Source organism: Silene latifolia, chromosome X, assembly GCF_048544455.1.
Source record: "Silene latifolia isolate original U9 population chromosome X, ASM4854445v1, whole genome shotgun sequence".
Taxonomy (NCBI): domain Eukaryota; kingdom Viridiplantae; phylum Streptophyta; class Magnoliopsida; order Caryophyllales; family Caryophyllaceae; genus Silene; species Silene latifolia.
This window is the reverse complement of record NC_133537.1, coordinates 217,411,625-217,433,954: the sequence shown is the minus strand read 5'-3', so window position 1 is coordinate 217,433,954 and position 22,330 is coordinate 217,411,625. Positions and strand designations below refer to the sequence as shown.

The 22,330-nt window shown below is 32.8% G+C and overlaps 1 long non-coding RNA gene across 2 annotated transcripts; it reads right to left on the bottom strand.

Annotated features, from left to right (window-relative positions):
• Positions 1 to 195: 195 nt before the first annotated feature.
• LOC141623801 (uncharacterized) lies at positions 196 to 10,582 on the bottom strand. Of its 2 annotated transcripts, none has more exons than XR_012533639.1 (5): positions 10,253 to 10,582; positions 9,246 to 9,289; positions 2,213 to 2,258; positions 1,932 to 2,041; positions 196 to 772 (listed from the first exon to the last, which is right to left on the bottom strand). It is a non-coding gene; the product is annotated as an uncharacterized LOC141623801 (long non-coding RNA). The 2 variants fall into 2 exon arrangements; XR_012533638.1 differs by having other exon boundaries at positions 1,932 to 2,038.
• Positions 10,583 to 22,330: the final 11,748 nt, after the last annotated feature.

The window sequence follows — 22,330 nt, the reverse complement described above, 5'->3', positions numbered from 1 at the left end:
TTGGTTTCAAATGATGGAACTGGGAATCATCCCACGATCTATGAACGAAAGACGTATTCCAGGGTGAAAGTTTTAATTATAAACCATATAATCCATACACAAAAAATTTCATGTAAATTTTAGTTGACAAGCACTATTTGTCGTGCAAAGCAAAAAATAATTTTAAAATAGAAAATGATGCAGTTTTATCAAGAATACGCAAATAGTCCAAATATCATACATTGAACAATCTAGTTACATATAAATTGCAAATTTTTAATGGAAGAGGTAGAAGTCAAAGTGATTTTTACACCAATGTCATCTCTATCCTATTTTGACTTGTGACACTAATTAGCTTATTTAACTCTTGAGCATGAACTACTTTACTGTCACTTATTACCGACTTGTACAATTGTACTCTTTTCAACCCCTTTCTTCAACGACCTTAGGCGTGGTTTCATACTCTTTAGATAGCAGGACTGTAGGTGAACCATCGACTTCAAAACTTCAATTAATGTAGCTTCAAACTTAGTTCCATCAGGCTCAAGGATTCTCAAAGTCGGTGCAACAACTTCCATGGTAATGCACCCTCTGGCTCTTTCTTCAAAATGAAGTTTGAATCGTATATGCACCTCCACTAAACCTCGTAATTGCGATTAAAATGTACGTTGTTGCAAACTTTGATATAAGTGGATGACTTGCAGTCATCGTTTCCTATGCATTTTTCCAAGTACCATCAAAGACATTCATTACATGCCACTGATGATTTCCTTTGGCGGCATAGATTTTAAACCTGCATTAACAACAAAAGGCAAGAATTTGACGAAAATTATTCATTTGATCAGGAGGAGAAGGAGAACCATATCTATCAAATAAACACTGTGACTCTAGACAAAGAACTTGATAAGATTGACTAACGGCAAAAGTTTATTTCTCCCTCCATCTTCATCATTTGTTTACCTTTGATTAAAATACCACCTCATAAAGAATAAATAAGGTAATTAAATGATTGAGATGGAGGGAGTAATTTGTACGGAGTAATATTGTCATTCCCGACTAAGGGAGCTAATACAAAAAGTACTCCATAATACTCACTCCATTCCTCTTTTGTGGCCATAAAATTTGGACAACATCATTCAGTCAGACGGAGGTAGTATAATTTAGGGAAAATATTGACGGTTCACTTATTTACCATACTACAATCACAACCTAATTTGGAATAAATTTTGGTGATAAAGGGACAATAAAAGTGTAATTGCGGGTATATTATAAACAATGACTGTAGTCAACTACATTTTTCTTTGGGTTACCATTTCTTTTGGGTAGGTTGGATTTGTTCTGTGTCATAGGCTGATAGGCTTGGCAAGTAAACCGGTTAACGGGTATGAGATGTCACAAGTTTATGATCCGTCATAAATGATAATTTGTGTTTCATCGTCTTACTCTATAATTTGTGATAATTATTAATACTTTGGTACTCCAAAAGTTTAGTAACCAAGTAGAATTAACTAAAACTCAAGACCATAAAAATAAACTAATGAAATCTTAGATCATTATTGGCAGTGTAACCCTAATATAAATGCAACAATGCAACATCTTCCCAAGTAATGAATTAGCCGGATTCATCACAATTTTCTTGTGAGTATCAGCCATTGGCATATGATCAATTAGTATAAAAAAATTCAAAATAATCAATACTTCAATAGGGAAAATAATTTATTTCAAAAATATCACATGTTACCTTAAGATGGGAATTGATAAAATCCCCCAATCACCAAGATCACCATCAGAGGAAAATATGAAATTAAAGTGTTCTCAAATGTCAATCTAGATAATTAAAAGTCAACTATTATGAAAACAAACAGAGTATTAAGCAATCCATGAATATCCAAACTTGAGCAGAAAGGCAATCTAGGATTTACATATCTGCAAAATAACAAACTGGAGTGTACCTTAGATTTTGTCTTGAGAAAGAATGGTCCCATATTATTTGTGTTTGCAAGATTACTTGTCGAGTGGTTGTGAAGGCCGTGAATCGAGAGGCACAACCGCACAATATCTTCTAGTTGCATACAGAGTATAAGAAATGGGGTGAGAAAAATCACAAAATAGAGTTTAGGGAGAGATGTGTTGAGACTTGCATAATTTCAATACACAAATGCTCATATGGATTATACTAATAATGTGAAGTAAAACATAGAACAACCTCTGCAATACAATTGAAAGATGATACCTTCATGAGCAACACCTCAAGACAAATGCAATTTGATGCCCATGATCTGAAAGTGAGGATCGTAACATTTAATTAGATTAGTTGGTGAAATGAAAGAAGTAACCTACTACACCAGATGTCAAACCCAATGTGAAATTAACAAAATTTCAAAGTAATTGATATAAGAATTAAAGTTAAAGATCAATAACCAATTGAAAAATGTTAATACGGAAAAATAACAGTAAACTATTTACCTCTTTGATAGTTTGATACTACTTTGATTCCGTAATAGTATAGACCATAGAGTATGTAAGGTTTACTGTTACGGAAAATATTAATTAGTCAATCCATGGTGGCAGATTATGAAGAGATTTGATGGGTATAGAGGATGAGGGAGAAGAACCATGAGAAAGAAAGGGGTAACACACAAAATAAGAGAAAGACGGCATACGCGGTAGACAATGATATGATAGAGTATAGAGTATGTAGGGTTTAGGCGTAGGCGGGAAATCAACTCACCAGAGGAAGACACGTGTAAAACTTAATGTTAAGTGGTTATTGTTTTATAGTTTTATATAGATTCCCAACGTACCAAACTCCCAATACTTTTGTATACGGAGCACATAAACACACTCGTAACCCTATGAGTAGACTACCGTCGTGGCCGAGCAAGTTTGCCCTGTGAGTGGAGTGCCACTGACTGTTGGGTGGTCAAGCAGGTAATCCCTATGAGCAAAGTACCACGGAGGCCGAGCAGGTGCGCCCTGTGAGTAGAGTGCCTCGGTTGTGATTAGGATCGATGTTGGCGTGAGTGGTTGTTGTGTGGTGATTGATGTTGTACTTCCTTACACTCATGGTTATTTGTACATACTATGGTTGACGTGTGCTTTTCCCTTGTTGAATGCTTTCAAAACTTTATGCGATTATGCATTTGATATTTCTGGTGAATGGTGAGCAGTTGTAACACGCCTGGCTTTCGGCTAAATTAAAATCAACTTTTACCTACAAAGCTTGCCAAAATACAGGGATATTATAATCAATATACAAAGTCTATTAGGGGTACGAGAGGTGCGAGAGGAGATTAAAAGTGCTATCAGGGGTGCGAGAGGAGATTAAAAGAGTCGTCCAAGCCAGAGAAGTCGACAAGTATGACAAATATTTAGGCCTACCAACCATCATTGGCAAATCAAAAAAGGTAATTTTTGTTGGCCTCAAAGATCGAATTTGGAAAAAAACACGAGGCTGGAAAGAAAAAATGTTGTCGATGCCAGGGAAGGAGACTCTATCAAAGCCGTTGCTCAATCAATTCCAACCTAGATGATGAGCCTTTTCCTAATCCCAGAAGGAACAATTGATGAAATTCACCAGGTTATGGCAAAATTCTGGTGGGGCTCTTCAGAAGAGAAGCGGAAAATCCACTGGTTACGGTGGGAAAAGCTATGCAAACCGAAGGTCTTGGGTGGCATGGGGTTTCAGGATTTACGAGTCTTTAATCTTGCTCTTCTTGCTAAACAACTTTGGCGAATTATGGAACACCCGAATTCTTTGGTGAGAAAGATTTTAAAAGCGAAATATTTCAAACATGATACAGTGCTTGAGGCTAGACTCGGTTTTGATCTTAGTTTCACGTGGCGAAGCTTGTGGACAGCGAAGTCTTTGCTTTTAGACGGTTAGACGGACTGAGGTGGCGGGTAGGGAACGGAGACAGTATAGATGTATGGAATGAGGCATGGCTACCCGGAGCGTCAATGAATCGTGTCCCTACGCCTGTGAGGGGAGCGAATATGGAGCTTAAAGTAGCTGATCTCATTAATTGGGAAGGCAATTGTTGGAACCAAGATATTCTTGCTGCTAATTTGTCGGAGTCAGATATAAACTTGGTCTACAAAATACCCATCAGCGATAGAAGTCCGACTGACTCTCGGTATTGGTGGCCAACAATTGATGGTGTTTTCACGGTCAAGTCCGCCTATAACTTGGGTATGCAGGAGAGTAGTATCACTAATCAAGGAGACATGGATGATCAAAATAAGTTATGGAAATGGATTTGGGGTTTAGATATACCACCAAAGCTGGCCCATTTTGTATGGCGAGTCTGCTCGAACACCATGGCTGTGAAGAGTAACCTCTATAACCGCCATATTGTGAACGATTCATGTTGTCCTTTCTGCGGCGAAACTGAAGATGTCAGTCATGCTCTGTTTTATTGTCAATTTGTCCGGTCTATTTGGGCTAATAGCGGTTTTGCGGAGCTCATAGATGATGCGCCAACCATGACATGTACAGGAAAGCTTGCTTGGTTATTCCAGGAATTAGACCGAGAGAAGAGTTGTAATTTTCTAGCCATCTTGTGGGCGATTTGGACTATTCGTAATAAGCGAATTTTTGAGGAAGAAGCTTTTGACCCGTTATTAATCCTCACAGGCCTTTCCAGCTTTGTTTCTGATTACCGTGAGTATGCTAAACAAGTTTTCGCTAAGCCACCGGTGTTGATACCTAGGTCCCCAAATAGATGGACTCCTCCTCCAGAAGGTGTGATTAAAATAAATGTTGATGCAGCTCTTTTTGGTAATGGTGAGGTAGGTGTTGGAATGGTGGGACAAAATGTCCACGGTGAAGTTGTCATGGCCAGCAAGCGAGTTAAAGCAGGTTGGGAACCTAAAGTAGCAGAGGCTGTTGCTGCTTCGTACGGCATCGGAGTTGCTAGCTCTTTAAATCTCCATCGTGTTATGTTAGAATGTGATGCACAGGCTCTTGCATCCGCTTTACAAAATCAACGACCTACTCGTTGTCCGTGGGATTGTGGAAGACACCATGTGTAAGCTCAACGTTTTTGAATTTTGCAAAGTAACCCATGTTAGACATGGTGGTAATACCATTGCTCATCATACAGCTAGGTTGTGTATGACGGAGGGAGAAGAATTTGTACTTGTCTCGAACTTTCCGCAAATCATTTTGGATTTAGCGGCCTTGGATTTTGAAAGAATGAAATGAAATAGTCTCTTTTCCCCTCAAAAAAAGAAAGTCTCTCGTTACAAATCCTTTTTAAAATAAAATGATACAAATGAAACCAAAAACTTTACAAAGTATTAAAATAAAATCTTGACCTGAAAATCCCTTTAAACCGCAGTGGAAAACCTGAAAATAAAACCAGAAGACAGAAGGGAACTACCCCCATGACGAGTAGCTCAGAAGGGAGAAAACACGTCAGCCGGAAAGCTGAGTAATAGATAAACTATATATATATATATAAAAGAGAGTTTTTTCGAGCGATCTGAGAGCGTCCACATCATCAAAAACCAATTTAGGAAACTACAATTTTTGATGTAAAAAATAAAGTGGAAAATCTTTTAATTATTATAATATGTATATTTCCTAAATTATATTCAAGTGATATTTCCAATTTTTATATCAAACTTTTACATTTCATTTGGTAAAAAAATATCATTAAAAAAATTATGAAAATAATATAATTAGCTTTGTGTTAAAAAATGCTATCATTAGAGTATAAATTTCATATTATTTGCACATATTAAAGATGGTGTACTTCTTAATACGTAAAATTGTGTACTTTTTCGTATGTTTTGACCCACATTGGAAAATAAGTAGGTGTGGTGAATATACTAAATATAAATAGTAGAATTGTCCCACATCGAAAGATTAGTATAAGGTTATGTGATCCTATGATTATAAATAGAATGCATATTTGAAACTTATGTATCCAACCAAATTTTTTTGAGTCTCATAAATATTGTTTTAAAGAGTTCTTAAGATTTTATATCATTATATACGATATGATATAAAAAATAAAGTGGAAATCGTTGGGAATTACCCGGGAAAGAGTTAAGAACATTAACAAGAAAATAAAAAAAATAACTAAAGGTTTTACTAATGGTAGTCTCCTGACACAATACAAAACTAAAGATTTTACTAATGGTTGTCTTCTGAATGCATTAGTAGAGTGTTAATGAGTCGTTATATGTACGATGTAGTGATCCATATCTAATGATCGAGACTAAGTGGTTTTACCTTCAAAGAAAAATAATATGTATACAATAGTGGTTTTTTAAGAAGAGACATGTATTTCTTGGTATGTTATATCTTTCACATTGAAAAATAATGTAGGCATTATGAACATACTAAGTCTAAATAATAAATTATGTATCTCACATTGTAATAATAGTATACGGTAGAGTGAATCTATAAATATAAATAAGAGGCATCCTTGAAACTTAGGTATTAATACAAAATTTTTTGATATAAAAGATATAGACTTTTTAGCATGTTATATGTCCCACATTGAAAAATAATGTAGGTGTTGTGAATATATTATGTATAAATAATAGAAATGTCCATATATATACATTTTTTATATTATATTAAAGTGATGTTTATAATTTTGATATAAAAAATTTATATTTCATTTGAAAAAAAAAAGTATATTATGAAAATTATATAATTAGATTGTGACAAAAAAATGCTATCATTAGAATGTATATGTATATTGTATTGTATTGTATTGTATTTTCTCATTATTAAAGTGGGTTGATGTCAAAGTAGGTGCAAAAAAAAAATGGTGTACTTAGTATGTTATTTGTCTTACATTGAAAAGTAACGTAACTGTGGTGAATATACTATTTATAAATATTAGAATTGTCCCACATCGGAAGATTACCATAAGGCATGGTGATCTTATGATTATAAATAGAAGTCATAACCCAAAATATTTTGATTCCCTTAAGTATTGTCAGAGATAACTCTTAAAAGAGTTTGACAATAATGATTTCTAACCTAAGTTGATGTTTGGAAAATCTTTTATTTATTATAATATATACTATCAAATAGAATTTTCCCAAATCGAAATATAGCATAAGGTGGGTGATTCTATGAGGATCCTTGGTACTTAGGCATTAACTCAAAATCTTTTGAGTCGCTTAAGTATTGTCTTGGAGAGCTCTTAAAAGTTTATATCATTATAGTTTCTACCTATAGATTTTATATGTCACATATTGAAAAATAATGTAGGTGTGGTAAATATACTATGTTTAAATAATATAATTAGAATTGTTTTAAAAAATATTCTATCATTAGAGTATAGCTTCTTATCATTTGCACATAATTTAATTATGATAAAAAAAAATAGAAAACAAACGTCCATGGTAGCATGTGTAATCTATCAAAGTTCAAGGTTACCATGAGAAATTTCCAATATTATAATGATATAGTTAATTAAATTTGCATTTAAAAAAAGAGATATCCGTACCAATAAAACAATAAAGGGAGTATTATTTTTTAATTGTTATTTTATTATCACGCCATCAAACTTAACGTCCATTTAACAACCTTTACATTAGGGGGTACCATGGGCAAAAAAATGGAACCTCAAGGGTACCATAGGCAGATTTTTAAAAGTAGGGGTAACATGGAAAATCGAACAAAATTAAGGGGTACCACGGGAAATTTCCGTATCTCAATTATGTTAAATTTTGTTTGAAGAAAAACAACGTACAAATATTAATGGAGAGTACTTGATCATATTATTAAATTTAAATATAACTATTAGATATAATGAGTAGCAATTGTCTGTATTTGGTATTCGAGATCTGGTTGGATGTCGAGCTAAGTGCAAAAGAGATGGTGTAATTCTGAGTATGTTATTTGTCCCACATTGAAAAATAATGTAGGTTTGATAAATATATATTACGTATAAATATTAGAATTGTCCCACATCAGAAAAAATCCAATTTTTGTGAATATATTACTTATAAATAGTAGAATTGTCCCACATCGAAAGATTAGTATAAGATGGGGTGATTATATAATTATAAATAAAAGTTAACCCACGTATATATTAATCTTTTATTTTTTTTGAAAGAGATAATTTTAATAATATGTAAACAAATCATTAGACATATAATGTAAACATTAAACGTTATAACTTTTTTTTTTTGCATTATAAATAAGCTAATTACCCCGTTGCAACGCACGGGCATTCAAACTAGTAGCTCAATATAAGTAGCATAGTTTTGGTCATGACGTGAATACACAGACATATAAAAATAAAAGGAAACATACAGAATAATAAAAACACTCTCCTAAAACTAACTAGTCTCAAACTCGAACCTTCTCCACAATAATTCTCTTAATATAATAGAACTCCCTTCTACCAATAATTAAACAATCTCAACTCATTACACCGTCTCAGTCACTACTCCGTCTCATACTATAATACTCCAAAGTAACTAATTGATATCGTATTCTCATCGTCGAACCTAGGCTAAGGACAAGGGGTGAGTGAACTGGCGGTAAGACCACAAAACAATATTTCCATTTCAATATCGATTCCAAACTCAATATATAACTCAATAACCATGGTCACCCTGAACCGTAAACATAACTCGACACATAGGCCCCATAACTCAATACCAGTAACCAATCTCAATCTCAATCTCAATTTCAATATCAATACGTCAAGGTCCAATAATGGATCGTGCTCAACACTTAGAGTAAAACTCTAAACTACTCACCCACGAGTCAAGGTCAAAGGAAAACAACAGTTCGAATATAATACCCGAATAACCAATAACACTAGTTAATGCTCATCTAGCAAATTCCAATTCCTGTACGAGAACTCCAAGTCAAAAATCTCTTAAACTCCAAAGAGTAAATTGGCATTCACAAACACTAGTTATTATACTACTTTAATATCATCCGTAGAGTTAATAAATTCAAACCTCCTCTGTCATGTTTATACGGCTATACCTCTGCGTGTACATAATTCTCATGCTGTGCACAATATTTAATCCCTAAATTATATGCTAAATACCATCTCCATTACTAGTCGCTTCGAACATTCGATCAAAACCAATAAAGCTTTCCTCGTCATCTTTACCGTACATCATACCACCCATATCCTATCTCACAAATAATATAGTGGTAGTATAGAAAATAAGATATTATAACTACCAGAGGGGATCCAGGATTTGAGTAAAGGGGCACACTAAAAAAAAATTTGCGACAACATTTATACATTAAAATGAGACCGAGAAATTACCAGTTTCTTCCTCTATTAGTTTTAATTCTGCTTCCTGCTGACGCCTGTTCGGAAAAGAGTTATTATTAATCACAAATATCAGAACAATCATACAACTTTGGCATCCTATATTCCTTTACAAACCATACAGTAGTTACATGTAGCATAGCTCTTAATTAGATTCTACTGTTAGATGCAAAGAAACAACATGGAAGCCGAGTTTCTTTATGTCTTCTATTAGCTAATTTGTAATTTAATGAAAGGCAAACCAACCTTTATGCTTGAGAATTTATTATCCTTATGTTTTTAAGGCATACCTCTAACTGAATCAAGATCCAAACAATGATAAAAATGGTGTACAATAGATAAAGGAGGCAGCCATGGATCATTAAACACAACAAGTTGAACTATAGCGTATCTTCCTTCAGAACAAGCCTGTGGATAAGAAAGTCAAGTAACTTGCCGCACTTAAAAAAGTAATCAGGACAATACTCTCGTGCTCTCAGATCAATCATCAGAAGACTGCATTGCACGGGATAGATGACAAGTTCTCTGCAGATTTCAAAGTTTGGAAAACAGCCAATACACTTTTTGTAAAGTAGAACATTGTTGATTGATTAAAGAGCATCAAAAGGAGCGACAGTAATGTACTTAGACATCAAGGGATGAAACCCATATATATAATAGAAGAGCGAGGCTATCAGGACTCAGGAGTAATCTTGTCTATAGGGAGAAGAAAAGTTGCATAGTGGTGAGGATGGAGCACTTGACTCCGAATTATCAATCTACACTAGCCCAAGCCAATAATTACACAAATTGATAAATAAATTTACAAACTAATAAGAACAAATTTGAGATCTAGGTTTTGGGGAACAAATTAATCAAACTAATAAGAACAAATTAATTGAATTTGGGAAACAAATTAATCGAATTAATCAAACTAATAACTAATAAGAACAAATTAATCGAATTAATCAAAACAAGCAACAACAAATTAATCGAATTAATAAGATTATAAGAACACATACCGACTAGTCGACTACCGCGAGTGATGAAGTGAGCCGTGAGGCAGACAGTGACGCCGTGACGGCCGGAGGAAAGATGAGCCAAGGAGGAGGCCGGCGGCAGGTGGTGGTGTCCTGGTGGTATTGTGGTGATTATTGTCTTATTATTTGTGTTTGTGTTTGTGTTTATACATGTTTGTTTTGTTTGGGTTGTGTTCCCCCCCTGATAACTACCGATAAAATTAATAATCACAATTATTAAAAATACTCACCTTGATCATCAAAGTCGATGAATACAAACAAATAGCACATAATCAAGCAACCCCGAACAATAATATAATAATAGGATCGGTATAATCAAGTTACCTTAGATTAGATTCAAAAGCTCACAAAGAAAGTATCATTCTTGAATCTGAATGATAACCAATGTCAAAACTCGCAAACAACCATCGGAAAGCTAAAGTTGTCGAAAGGAGAAGAGCGGACAGAAACATGGAGGCACCAATTGCTCAAGTGAATTAAGCAATAGACAAATCAAAATGTCAAAAAGAAGTTTACGTCATAATAATGAGACTCGGTTCACGACAAAATTGTGAGTTAGAGCTTGAGCACTAAGGTGCCAAAGTAACAACAAAGCAAAGGAAATATGAGCGCCCTAACAATAATACTCCCTCCTATTCTAAATAAACCTCCCTATTTATATGGGGCACTAGAATTAAGGAGAGGGATTAAAATAAGGTAAATAATGAGCGCCCTAACAATAATACTCCCTCCTATTCTAAATAACATAACATGTCTCGGACAAATTAATTTATGTATTATAAAGTAAATAATATAATCGTAATTATGATAAATAGTTATGAAATAGTAAAAGGAAAGAGCTTATCTGGATAAGGAGGAGGTTGTGACGTGACTTGAGGTCACTGTCCTAAAGTCAAATATGCCCCGTCTGCTACACACGGCCTCAATGGCATTCGACCCCCAGGATTAACACAACCGCTGCGGCTTCGGTGTAGGTAAAGACGCAGATGAGAACAGCCAAGATCGTTGCAAGAAAACCTCAAAGAATATTTCTTAAGAAAGTATGGGAGAAAAATGATTTTTTTTGTTCCCTCAAAACTGAAGGAGAATGCTTGTTTATATAGGCTAAAAAGGCTTATCAGAATTAACGAAATCGGATTTTGAAAAATAAGAAAGCATGGTAAATCGGGCAATCAGTTTGGATGACCATAACAATCAATTCCGTAGACTGCGCCAATCAGTCTCGGAAATTGGACTTTTTAAAACATTAAAAAATGTTCCAAAAAACAACTTAACTAGTATTTTCCAAAGTGGGACAAAAAGACTATTAGAGCCATTATTCCAACAATCCCCCACAATGGCGAAAAAGGAGTAAGAGAGAAAAAAAATGAGGTAATTAAGGCAACGGGGATTTAGCGTTTAGATGTAGGTGTCATGTGGACTTTAACCAACACCCAGTGACATACAAATTTTCTCAAACCGCCATTTTTGGTGGACTAAGCCTTTAACCTTTTGATGGAGTTGGTAAGAGAATTTTTGCGCACTTGCTTGATCCCAAATCAGGGCTAGAACTCGCATAATCCATGAACTCATCATGAACTTTAAGGTTAGGAACAAATTCTACTTGCCCCTCACGTAATTCCCGGTTATTTAATGAATGCCTCTAGAGGTCCAAAACCTGAAGAACCTGATAGGCTATCGCACACCTATGCAAAGATAAATTCCCTAGACAACAAGTTAATGTAGTAATAGAGGTCGAACACAAGGAAACGGGAATTACTTCGTGAATTGCTATGGGTAGATTTTTATTAAGGTCGATTACGATTTGGTTTGGTTTGGTTGTTTGATGATTAATAACAATAATGATGTAAATTATATAATAAAAGAGAGTCTAAGGGGTTCGGGTCACACATGCAAAGGAAAACATATGATTATGATAAATTCGGTACTAATAACATTGTCAATTGCTTAGGCTTAAAGATATCCACCTTGCGGCATTAGCATCAACCATAGACCGGGTCCTAGAGAAACTCTCGTCCATGACTAGGTCGTCCTACTATACATGCTTTGTCTAATTCAATTCCGTGCCTCTCGACTTATAGAACGAATGAACAAACTTAATCATTTGAATAAGGCCTTAAACAACGATTAAACGTGACGATGCAAACATGTGATAGAAGCAATATGAACAATATTATTATTAACTTATTTTATCATGTTTATATATTAAATTTATGCATGGCTCCCCTAGCCCTTAGACTAGGAAATTTAGCTACTCATACTAAAATGTAAATTGCAAACTAAATTAAGAGAAATGGTGAACATAATTGTATGATTTTTATAAACTAATTGATTTAACGTGTGGAAGAAATAAACTAAAGTAATCTAAACAAATTATTTAATTATAAACTATGTATAAACTGAAATAGAAATGTAGAGATATAAACTATAAGTAGAAATACCTTAAAAGTAGAGAACTTGTATGGAAGAACAATGTATAACCAAAAGCTTGAAATAACTTAGAACCAAATCTTTGAAGAACTACAAGATTAACTAATTTGTAAACTAATATGAAAACTATTGAGAGAATTATAATGCTTAAGGCTATTGTAAACTAAAACTTGAACGTAAAATTGGATACCCAAAGACCTTGGAACACCTCTCCTATTTATAGGAGAGGAAGAAGAAACGTAAACATTCAAGATGACTGCGGCCCCGATCGGGGTTGCATGGCCCCGATCGGGGTCGTGTGTTTCTCGGTTAATTCCCTTAATTCTCCTCTTAATTGCAAAGGGTATCCAAGGTTGATGATTAATTGTGTGATTAATCACCCGGTTAATGCTAGCATTTGACATCTTAGGAACTTTTAGAATCACATGCTTTCCCATTGTTTTGGACTTTGAAGTTGGGCTTGACTTTGATTGTTGGCAACATTTGCATTACTCATACTAATCCATCAATTTCTCCATGCAAAACCCAATCCAATGCTCCATGCTTAGTCCAACACTTGATCTTGTTTAGCTTAATGAACTTAGTGTATAGAATGATAGGAAAAAGCCTCTAAATGCTTAGATTCCTACAAAAACATGTTAAGACAAGCAAATACACTAGAACAACAAATATTAGCTTATGACACTATGATAAGTGCTAATTAACAAATAAAATGAAGCTAATATAGGGGATGAAAGTATATAAAATATGCACTTATCAGAACCTCTTGGGGTTAGGGCGAGAAACCCCCACAATCACATATGTGAGTTCATCAGGTTTGATTGTCGCAAACCATCCATAATGACTATGAACTCATTAAGAGCTATTGCTCAACCTTCCACAATGACAATATATCCGTATGTACAAGAAATGTACACATAGTAACACCACATCACTTTATTAAATAGGAATGGTAGTAGTATTACAGCTCGAGTTCCTTGTGACTTAGTTTGAGCCGTTGAACTTAAATGAACTAAGACAGGTATCCATCACAATTCACCCCTTTACAGGTATTAAACCCATTCCTAGTGGTGCCATCATCACCAACTTCTACCATGGCCATTGGTAGAAGATCTCAATATCCTCTTCACATTTTATGTACGTACTATCGTGATATCACGTTATTGTGTAAGGGATCTCAATATCCACTTACAATTCACAACCTTTGTGAACCCACTATCCACTCAGATTATCCATCACTCTTGATAATCTGTCAAAAAACCTGATGATTCAGATTATGATGCATGACAATTATTGGAGTCAAAATATTCCCACAAAGGAATACAGTCACTTAGCCATTCAGCTTTTTATCCTGCAAATTCTTCATAATATATTCAAACTCCATTATATATTAAACAAAGAATTATGCCTCTATGACTTGCATGATATAGCATTATGAAAGAAACCGTTTTTCAACATCAAATAAATATCATAATTATTCGACGTTTAATTAAATTGCAAACTCATTCCCAAAGATACAATTGTTTTCATGGATTAGCTTACAAAAAACCATGGTGTCCATCACCTATAACAACGATATGACCTATATCATATCTCTCATAATGCATACAAACATCATATATATGAATGTAACAACCTTTCTACCAATTTCATTTTGTCATGTATAAACTCAAGAATACATCTTAAATAGCTCATATATATATATATATATATATATATATATATATATATATATATATATATATATATATATATATATATATATATATATATATATATATATATATATATATATATATATAAGATCAAATGAGTCCTCCTCTTACATTTGAGTCCATAAGTTCCATTATGAGCCATTGGATCTTGAAAATGGAGGGCTAAGATGAGAACCCAAAAATTAAGGTTAATGCTCTAATTTTGCCATATTCCTCTAATTTTCTCATTAACTAGATTAATCCTCCTCATCTTTCATTCATCAACTCATTATCACATCTCCTTATTCTCTCTCTATATCTCACTTCTTCATATTCTCTCCAAAAAAACCAAGGAAAAAAAAACCCCAAAAACCAAACAAATAAAAAACCCAAAAAATCCAAATAAATCATTTACACATCTTTTCCTCATTCATCATCCACCTACCACCACCCACCACCAACACCACCACTGCCACCACCACCACCGCCACCATCACCGCCACCACCACCATCGTCGCCGCCACCACCGCCGCCGCAGCCCCGACGTTTTTTTTTTTTTTTTTTTTTTAAAAAAAAAAAAAAAAAACTTGATGTTTGGGTGTTCTTTTTATTTATTTTTTTTGTTTTTTTCTCCTTATATCGTCTTGCTATATAATATTGTTTCAAATTTGTGAGTTTTTTTTATCTTAATCTTAGATCTACTAAAGTAGATCAATTTTCATTGCCCCCTTTTTTTTTTTTCAATTTTGATGTTTTGGTCTTTTTTTTTTTCCGGTTATTGTCATTCTTACAAATTATAGTTTGATTTTAGTACTAAATCTATTAGTTATGAAATCTCATTTTTTACTTTTTTCTTGTTGATATCACTTTGTTAATATCCGTCTTATTATATATATTTGCCAATTTTCGTATTTAAAATATTCTTTTGTTATTGTGTGATTTAGGATCGATTAAAATTACTTTATCGGTTAAAATTACACTTTTTCGATTAAAATTACACTTTTTACCGTTAAAATTACACTTTTTTCTGTTAAAATTACACTTTTTTTGGTTAAAATCACATATTTTTTCCTGTTAAAAGTACAATTTTTTCCTTTAAAATTACATTTTTTTCTGTTAAAATTACACTTTTTTTCCGGTTAAAATTACACTTTTCCGTTAAAATTACAATTTTTTCCCTTAAAATTACACTTTTTTCTGTTAAAATTATACTTTTTTCCTTTAAAATTACACTTGTCTTCATTAAAGTTACATTTATCTCTATTATTAAAGTTACATTTATCTTTACTAAGGTTACCTTCTCAATGACTAAAGTTACGCTTTTGGACAAAAGTTAGAACAATTTGGACTGAAATTACACAAATTTGGACTAAAATTTGTCAATTTGGACTAAAATTACACAATTTGGACTAAAGATACACAAATTTGGACTATAGTTATACAATTTGGATTAAAATTACACTTTTATGGACTAAAATTACACTTTCGTTGGCTAAAATTACACTTTTGTAGACTAAAGTTATACATTTGTGGATTAAAGTTACACATTTGTAGACTAAAATTATACTTTTTTGGACTAAAATTACACTTTTTTGGACTAAAATTACACTCATAAAATGATAAAAGATACACACACTATCAATTTACTAAGTTACACTTTAGTGGACAATGATTGAAATTTCACAATCTCAATGACTCAAAATAAAAGAATTGTGTAACTTTAGTTCAAATTGTGTAATTTTACTCTAAATTTAGTCGTAAATAGTGTATTATTAGTTCAAAATTATTCGTAAATAGTGTATTTTCAGTCGAAAATTCTATAATTTTAGTCCAAATTTTGTTGTAAATATTGTATTCAATTTAATCGTAATTAATTAGTCCAAATAGTCCAAATTAGTTAGTCCATATTGTCCAAATAGTCCATATTGTCCAAATAGTCCAAATAGTCCAAGAGTGTAACTTTAATTAGTCCAAATTGTCCAAATAGTCCAAATAAGTGTAATTTTAACAAGAAAAAGTGTAATTTTAACCGAAAAAGGTGTAATTTTAAAGTAAAAAAGTGTAATTTTAAAGTAAAAAAGTGTAATTGTAACAGAAATAAGTGTAATTGTAATGGAAAAAAGTATAATTTTAATAGGAAAAAGTATAATTGTAACAAAAAAAAGTGTAATTGCAACAGAAATAAGCGTAATTGTAATTGAAAAAAGTGTAATTTTAACAAGGAAAAGTGTAATTATAACAGAAATAAGGGTAATTTTAACCAAAAAAAGTGTAATTTTAACCAAAAAAAGTGTAATTGTAGCAGAAAAAAGTGTAATTGTAATAGAAAAGTGTCTAATTTTAAAAGGGAAAAGTGTAATTATAACAGAATTAAGGGTAATTTTAACCAAAAAAAGTGTAATTTTAACAAAACAAAAGTGTAATTGTAATAGAAAAAAGTGTAATTTTAACAAAACAAAAGTGTAATTGTAATAGAAAAAAGTGTAATTTTAACAGGGAAAAGTGTAATTATAACAGAAATAAGGGTAATTTTAACCAAAAAAAGTGTAAGAATACTAGATCTAAAATAAATTAAAAAAAACCGAAATAAGAAGTAGATGAAAATAAATGAAAAAATCAAGCGAAATCTTAAATACAACCGTTTACAAAACGGAATCTATACCTTAAAAAAACGGAATCCGATACAAGTAAACACGGAATTCAAATTATATAAACATGGGAAACCTCAACAAAAACCGAATCTGAAATTAAAAAAAACAGAAAAAAAAAATTACAAACCGAAATAAAAAAAAACCGAAATAAGAACAAAACAAAAATCAAATGAATGGTAGATAATTAAAAACCAAAATAAAAGAAACCGAAATAAGAACAAAACATTGTGGTTGCATCAAACAAAAACCAACATACGTTTGTCAAAAAAAAAATCAGAAACCAACATTTAAAATTGAAAAAACGAGATGGTGGGAGTAATGGCGGTTGGAGTCAGATCTGGAGTGTGGGGTGGGGCCGCGGTTGTGGGGTTGTGGAGGTGAGTCGGCCGTGGTTGTGGGGGTGAGTCTGCTGGGGTGTGGGTGGCGGTCGTTGTGGGGGTGAGTCTGCTGGGGTGTTGGGTGTGGGTGTGGGTGTGGGTTGTGTCGACAAAGGGGGTGGTTCTGGGTCGGTGTTGGGTGGTGGGGGGGTTGCGTGTGCGTGAGGGTGAGGGCGAGGGTGAGTGCGTGAGGGTGGTTGTCGGTGGTGTGCGTGAGGGTGGTTGTCGGTGGTGTTCTTGAGGGTGAGTCGTGAGGGTGGTTGTGGTGGTGTGCGTGAGGGTGAGTGGTGGTTGTGGTTGTCGGGGTGGTGAGGATGAGTGGTGTTTTTTTGGTTTTTATTTTTTGTAGATCTAGGGGTGAGTTCAAATTTTTTGGGGTTTTTTTTTTCAGATTTTTTTTTTGGTTTTGTTTGATGAGAGAAAAAGGAGAGATTGTGAGATTTAGAGAGAGGGAATGAGTTTGTGATAATGAGGAATGAATGGATTAGTGAGTTACTTAATTGCAATGAGGAGCTAATTAGGCTAGATTGATTTGTGGCCATCCATTGAGATGCAATCTCATCCCTTCATTCCCTTCATCCAAGAGCCCTTATAAGGACTTAAGGACTCAGTAGATGTAAGGGACTTAGAAGAACTTGACATATGTGTATATATATATATATATATATATATATATATATATATATATATATATATATATATATATATATATATATATATATATATAGAATTAGGTTCAAATGAGTCCATCTTACTTTGATGAGTCCATGAGTCCTAATCTTAGCCATTAGATTATAACAAAATCAAGGGTTAAGATTGAATCTAAAATAAAAAGCATATATAAAAGGCAACAAACCCTAATTATTTTCATTTCACCTTCCTCCAACTCCTCTCTCTACCTCCCTTTCTCTCTCTTCGTCCCTGTCTCTATCCGTTACCACAACAGCATGCCTCACCACAACCACCGACAACAACTCCACTGCCACGCCGTAAACGCCTCATCACAACCGCTGACGACAATAACGCCACTGCCACGCCTGCTCCACCCGTCACTACTACGCCGTAAACACCTCGGCACCACCCGCCACTGTCACGCACGCCTCTCTTCGCATCTTTTTTTGTTATTTTTTTTTTTTCAGATCTGAAAAAGTTTGATGTTCGTGGTTGGAGATGCGGTTGTTGTTGTTGTGGCGGTGGTGGGTCAGGCCGCCACCTCCTCGTTTTTCCCTTTTTTTTTCTTTTTTCAGATTTGCTAGGTGGTGGTGGTGATGTCGTGAGGCAGCTGCTTTTTTTTTTCAAATTGGTTGTGCGCGGTGGTGTCGTGTCGATGTCATGGGTCGGTGGTTGGGGGAGGTGAGTTTGGTGGTTGTGGGTGGTATTCGCCGCCCCTTGTCTTTTCTCTTTTTTTTTTTTTGATTTTGTGTTGGTGGCGGGTCGTGGTGGGCTGCCGCCTCTCCTCCGTTTTTTTTGTTTTGTTTTCTATCTTTTAGATCTATGTCGTGGTGTGGGTGTTGGTGGTAGGTCAGGAAGGGTGTCGGTTGTGGCGGGTTGGGTGCTAGTTGTGGTTACGGGGGTGGCCTCTCTCCCCTTTTTTTTTTTTTTTTTTTTTTTTTTTTTTCAGATCTACAATGGTGGTAGCGTTTTTCGTGAAGTTGTTTGCTTTTTTTTTTTTTTTCTCGATTGGAGGTCGGTCATGTGGCGGTGGTGGTTGGTTTCGATTGGGTGGTACGTGGTGGCGGTTGTTGCGGGGAGGTCATCTGGTGGTCGAGGCGGTGGTGGGGTGTCGTGGTGGTCTTGGGGTAATGATGTTGGGATATGGACTAAAGTTTCAAAGATATGGATTAAAGTTTCAAAGATATGGACTAAAGTTTTATTGATATTGACTAAAGTTTCATAGCGAGAAATAACAAATTTTTACATCATTATATAAATACACACTAAACCATTAAAGTTTCACTCATCACCATTAAAGTTTCACACTTTTAACATTAAAGTTTCATTCATAAATCACTTAAAATTAAATAAATATTAATTAAAGTTTCACTCGTCAAATGGCCTAAAAAAATTAAAGTTTCATTTGTCACCATTAAAGTTCCACTCGTTTAACATTAAAGTTTCATTCATAAATTAATGAAATTAAATAAATTTTAGTCACAATTACATTATTACATAAATTCAATTTTTATTTATTAAAATGGCCTAAAAAAATTAAAGTTTCAAATAGTAAAATATTAAATTTACATTTATAAATCAAGTAAAATTTAAAAAATTAAAATTTTTATATTAGAAATTGTTTAAAAAAATTAAAGTTTCAATTTTTAGAATTAAAGTTTCAGTCGTAAAACATTAAAGTTACATTTATAAATCAATAAAATTAAAAAAATTGAAATTTTTAAATTAGAAATTGTTTTAAAAAATTAAAGTTTCAATTTTTAGCATTAAAGTTTCATTCGTAAAACATTAAAGTTATATTTATAAATCTGTAAAAATAAATAAATTTAAAGTTTAATATTAAAAATTAGTTAAAAAAATAAAGTTTCAATTTTTAGCATTAAAGTTTCATTCGTAAAACATTAAAGTTATATTTATAAATCTGTAAAAATAAATAAATTCAAAGTTTAATATTAAAAATTAGTTAAAAAAATTAAAGTTTCAATTTTTAGCATTAAAGTTTCATTTGTAAAACATTAAAATTACATTTATAAATCTGTAAAATTAAATAAATTCAAATTTTAATATTAGAAATTGGCCAAAAAAATTAAAGTTTTAACTTTTAGCATTAAAATTTCATTCATAAAAGTTAAACTTATAATTGTAAAGAATTAAAGTTAAACTAATAAATTAAAGTTTCAGTTATAAAACATTAAAGTTTTCATCTTAGAATTGTAAAATCTCAACCATCAATTTTAGAGATCAATGGCTAGGATTAGGACTTAGTGGACTCACCATTTTAGGTGGACTCATTAGAACTTGCCTATATATATATATATATATATATATATATATATATATATATATATATTAGTGATCCAATTATCACCAATAACCTCCGTTAAAGAAACATCGCAAAATCAAAACCAAATAAATATAGATTATTCGTCCTTTTCCTTTTCTTGGTTTACTATAACCATTTAAACCAAATAAAAAGTAATTACTCTAACACATGTATTACCAAACAATCATTCATAGATTTCATAAACGGAGAAACAAGTTTATACAATCACAATATCAGAGTATTCACAACTATTAATCAATCCATGTAATTGTAATCATCACTTTCAACACTAAAGCTCAATTACCTTACCACAAAAAATAAGGCGGTCGAGTCTTACCTTCACAGAGTCTTACCATCACCGGACACCCCCACAATCCACGACTTACCTCGAAGTCAAAGCCTTAACTATGCAAACATCCTCTAATCAGACCAAACATGCTCATAAGAATTGACAAAGTTAATTAAGTTTTTAATACATCCGGCCAACAACAAAACTTCAAAGCAGTGAAAATGTTTAACAACATTTTAGACTTACCTAGCAAACACGAATCCATGATGGAATAACTCAATGATAAAAGATTAACATGTCATCAAATTTCCAACATTGTCATATAAGAAATTATTATCATAAACCAAGATGACAAATTATACTTTGTCATAACCAATTATAATAGATCCAATTTTGTATTGCACTTAATCATACAAAATTTTCTTTTAATACTCTCCATATAATTCCAAGTATATCATGTAAGGGACAAATTTTCACAAATTAGAGAGGATAGACGAAACTTTTACAAAATTTACTCAAATAATACTACTTCCCCTACATGTTGTACGTCACATTATAAATAAGTGATAACACAACATTCAAAACGTCATGTATACATGGATCTAATCAGTCATATGAGGCCATAAAAAATACTATTAAATGTTCCTCAAATAATAAGCATACGATTTAACCCAACAATTACAACTTACTAATGGTTGTGATAATAAAAAAAAAAAAACTCATTAGTCATTACTAATTAGTATAAAATAATTTCCTCACAAAAAAACCCAATTCTTATACACACCAACCATTACTTGTTCATCAACGTAGATAGACATTTAAGCACGTTAAATAAAATTTTATCTACACAGTATAATTCTTAATGTGACTAAACTTTTATGTAATAGATATACCAAAAATAAGTAAGCATCATAACATAGCTAGACCATGTCTAATATGCTTACTACAAAAATTCACCATATGAGTAAGAATAAGAATTCTCACTTCCACGTTTCCAAATCACACTTGCAGTACTTGATAAACTTTGTAAATGGTAGTGACTCATAAACATAGATAACAAAAGTAGACAGTGAATGGATGATATCCAACTTTTATAAAAAAAAAAATTTGAAATCATTATTCACGATACACGAGCATATTACCTCACATAAATTACTTACTAATTATTCCGGGTTCGTGATTTCACAAGGGAGATGTTATATTTACATTCCAGATTTTCAGTTGTTCAATCTCAACAATAATTCATTTAAATGGTCTCGGATAACAAATGAATTAGCAATGTGTTCTATGTATCCAAATAATGTTCATACTATGTCAAAAACTTAGCAGGCCACGTCTAATATATGTCACCAAAGGTCAAGGAGGAATAGGATAAGGATAGTAGGATATCATATTACCGTACAAATGACATATATGCAAAAATAAATAATAACTCGAATTTTGGTGACGAATCAACAGAAACGGACATAGTCATATCGCCATAAAAAAATAACGAGCAAGAATATTTGACTTTAGATTGTTATACATATAGTATGACTAGTAGCGAAATAACATAACATGTCTCGGACAAATTAATTTATGTATTATAAAGTAAATAATATAATCGTAATTATGATAAATAGTT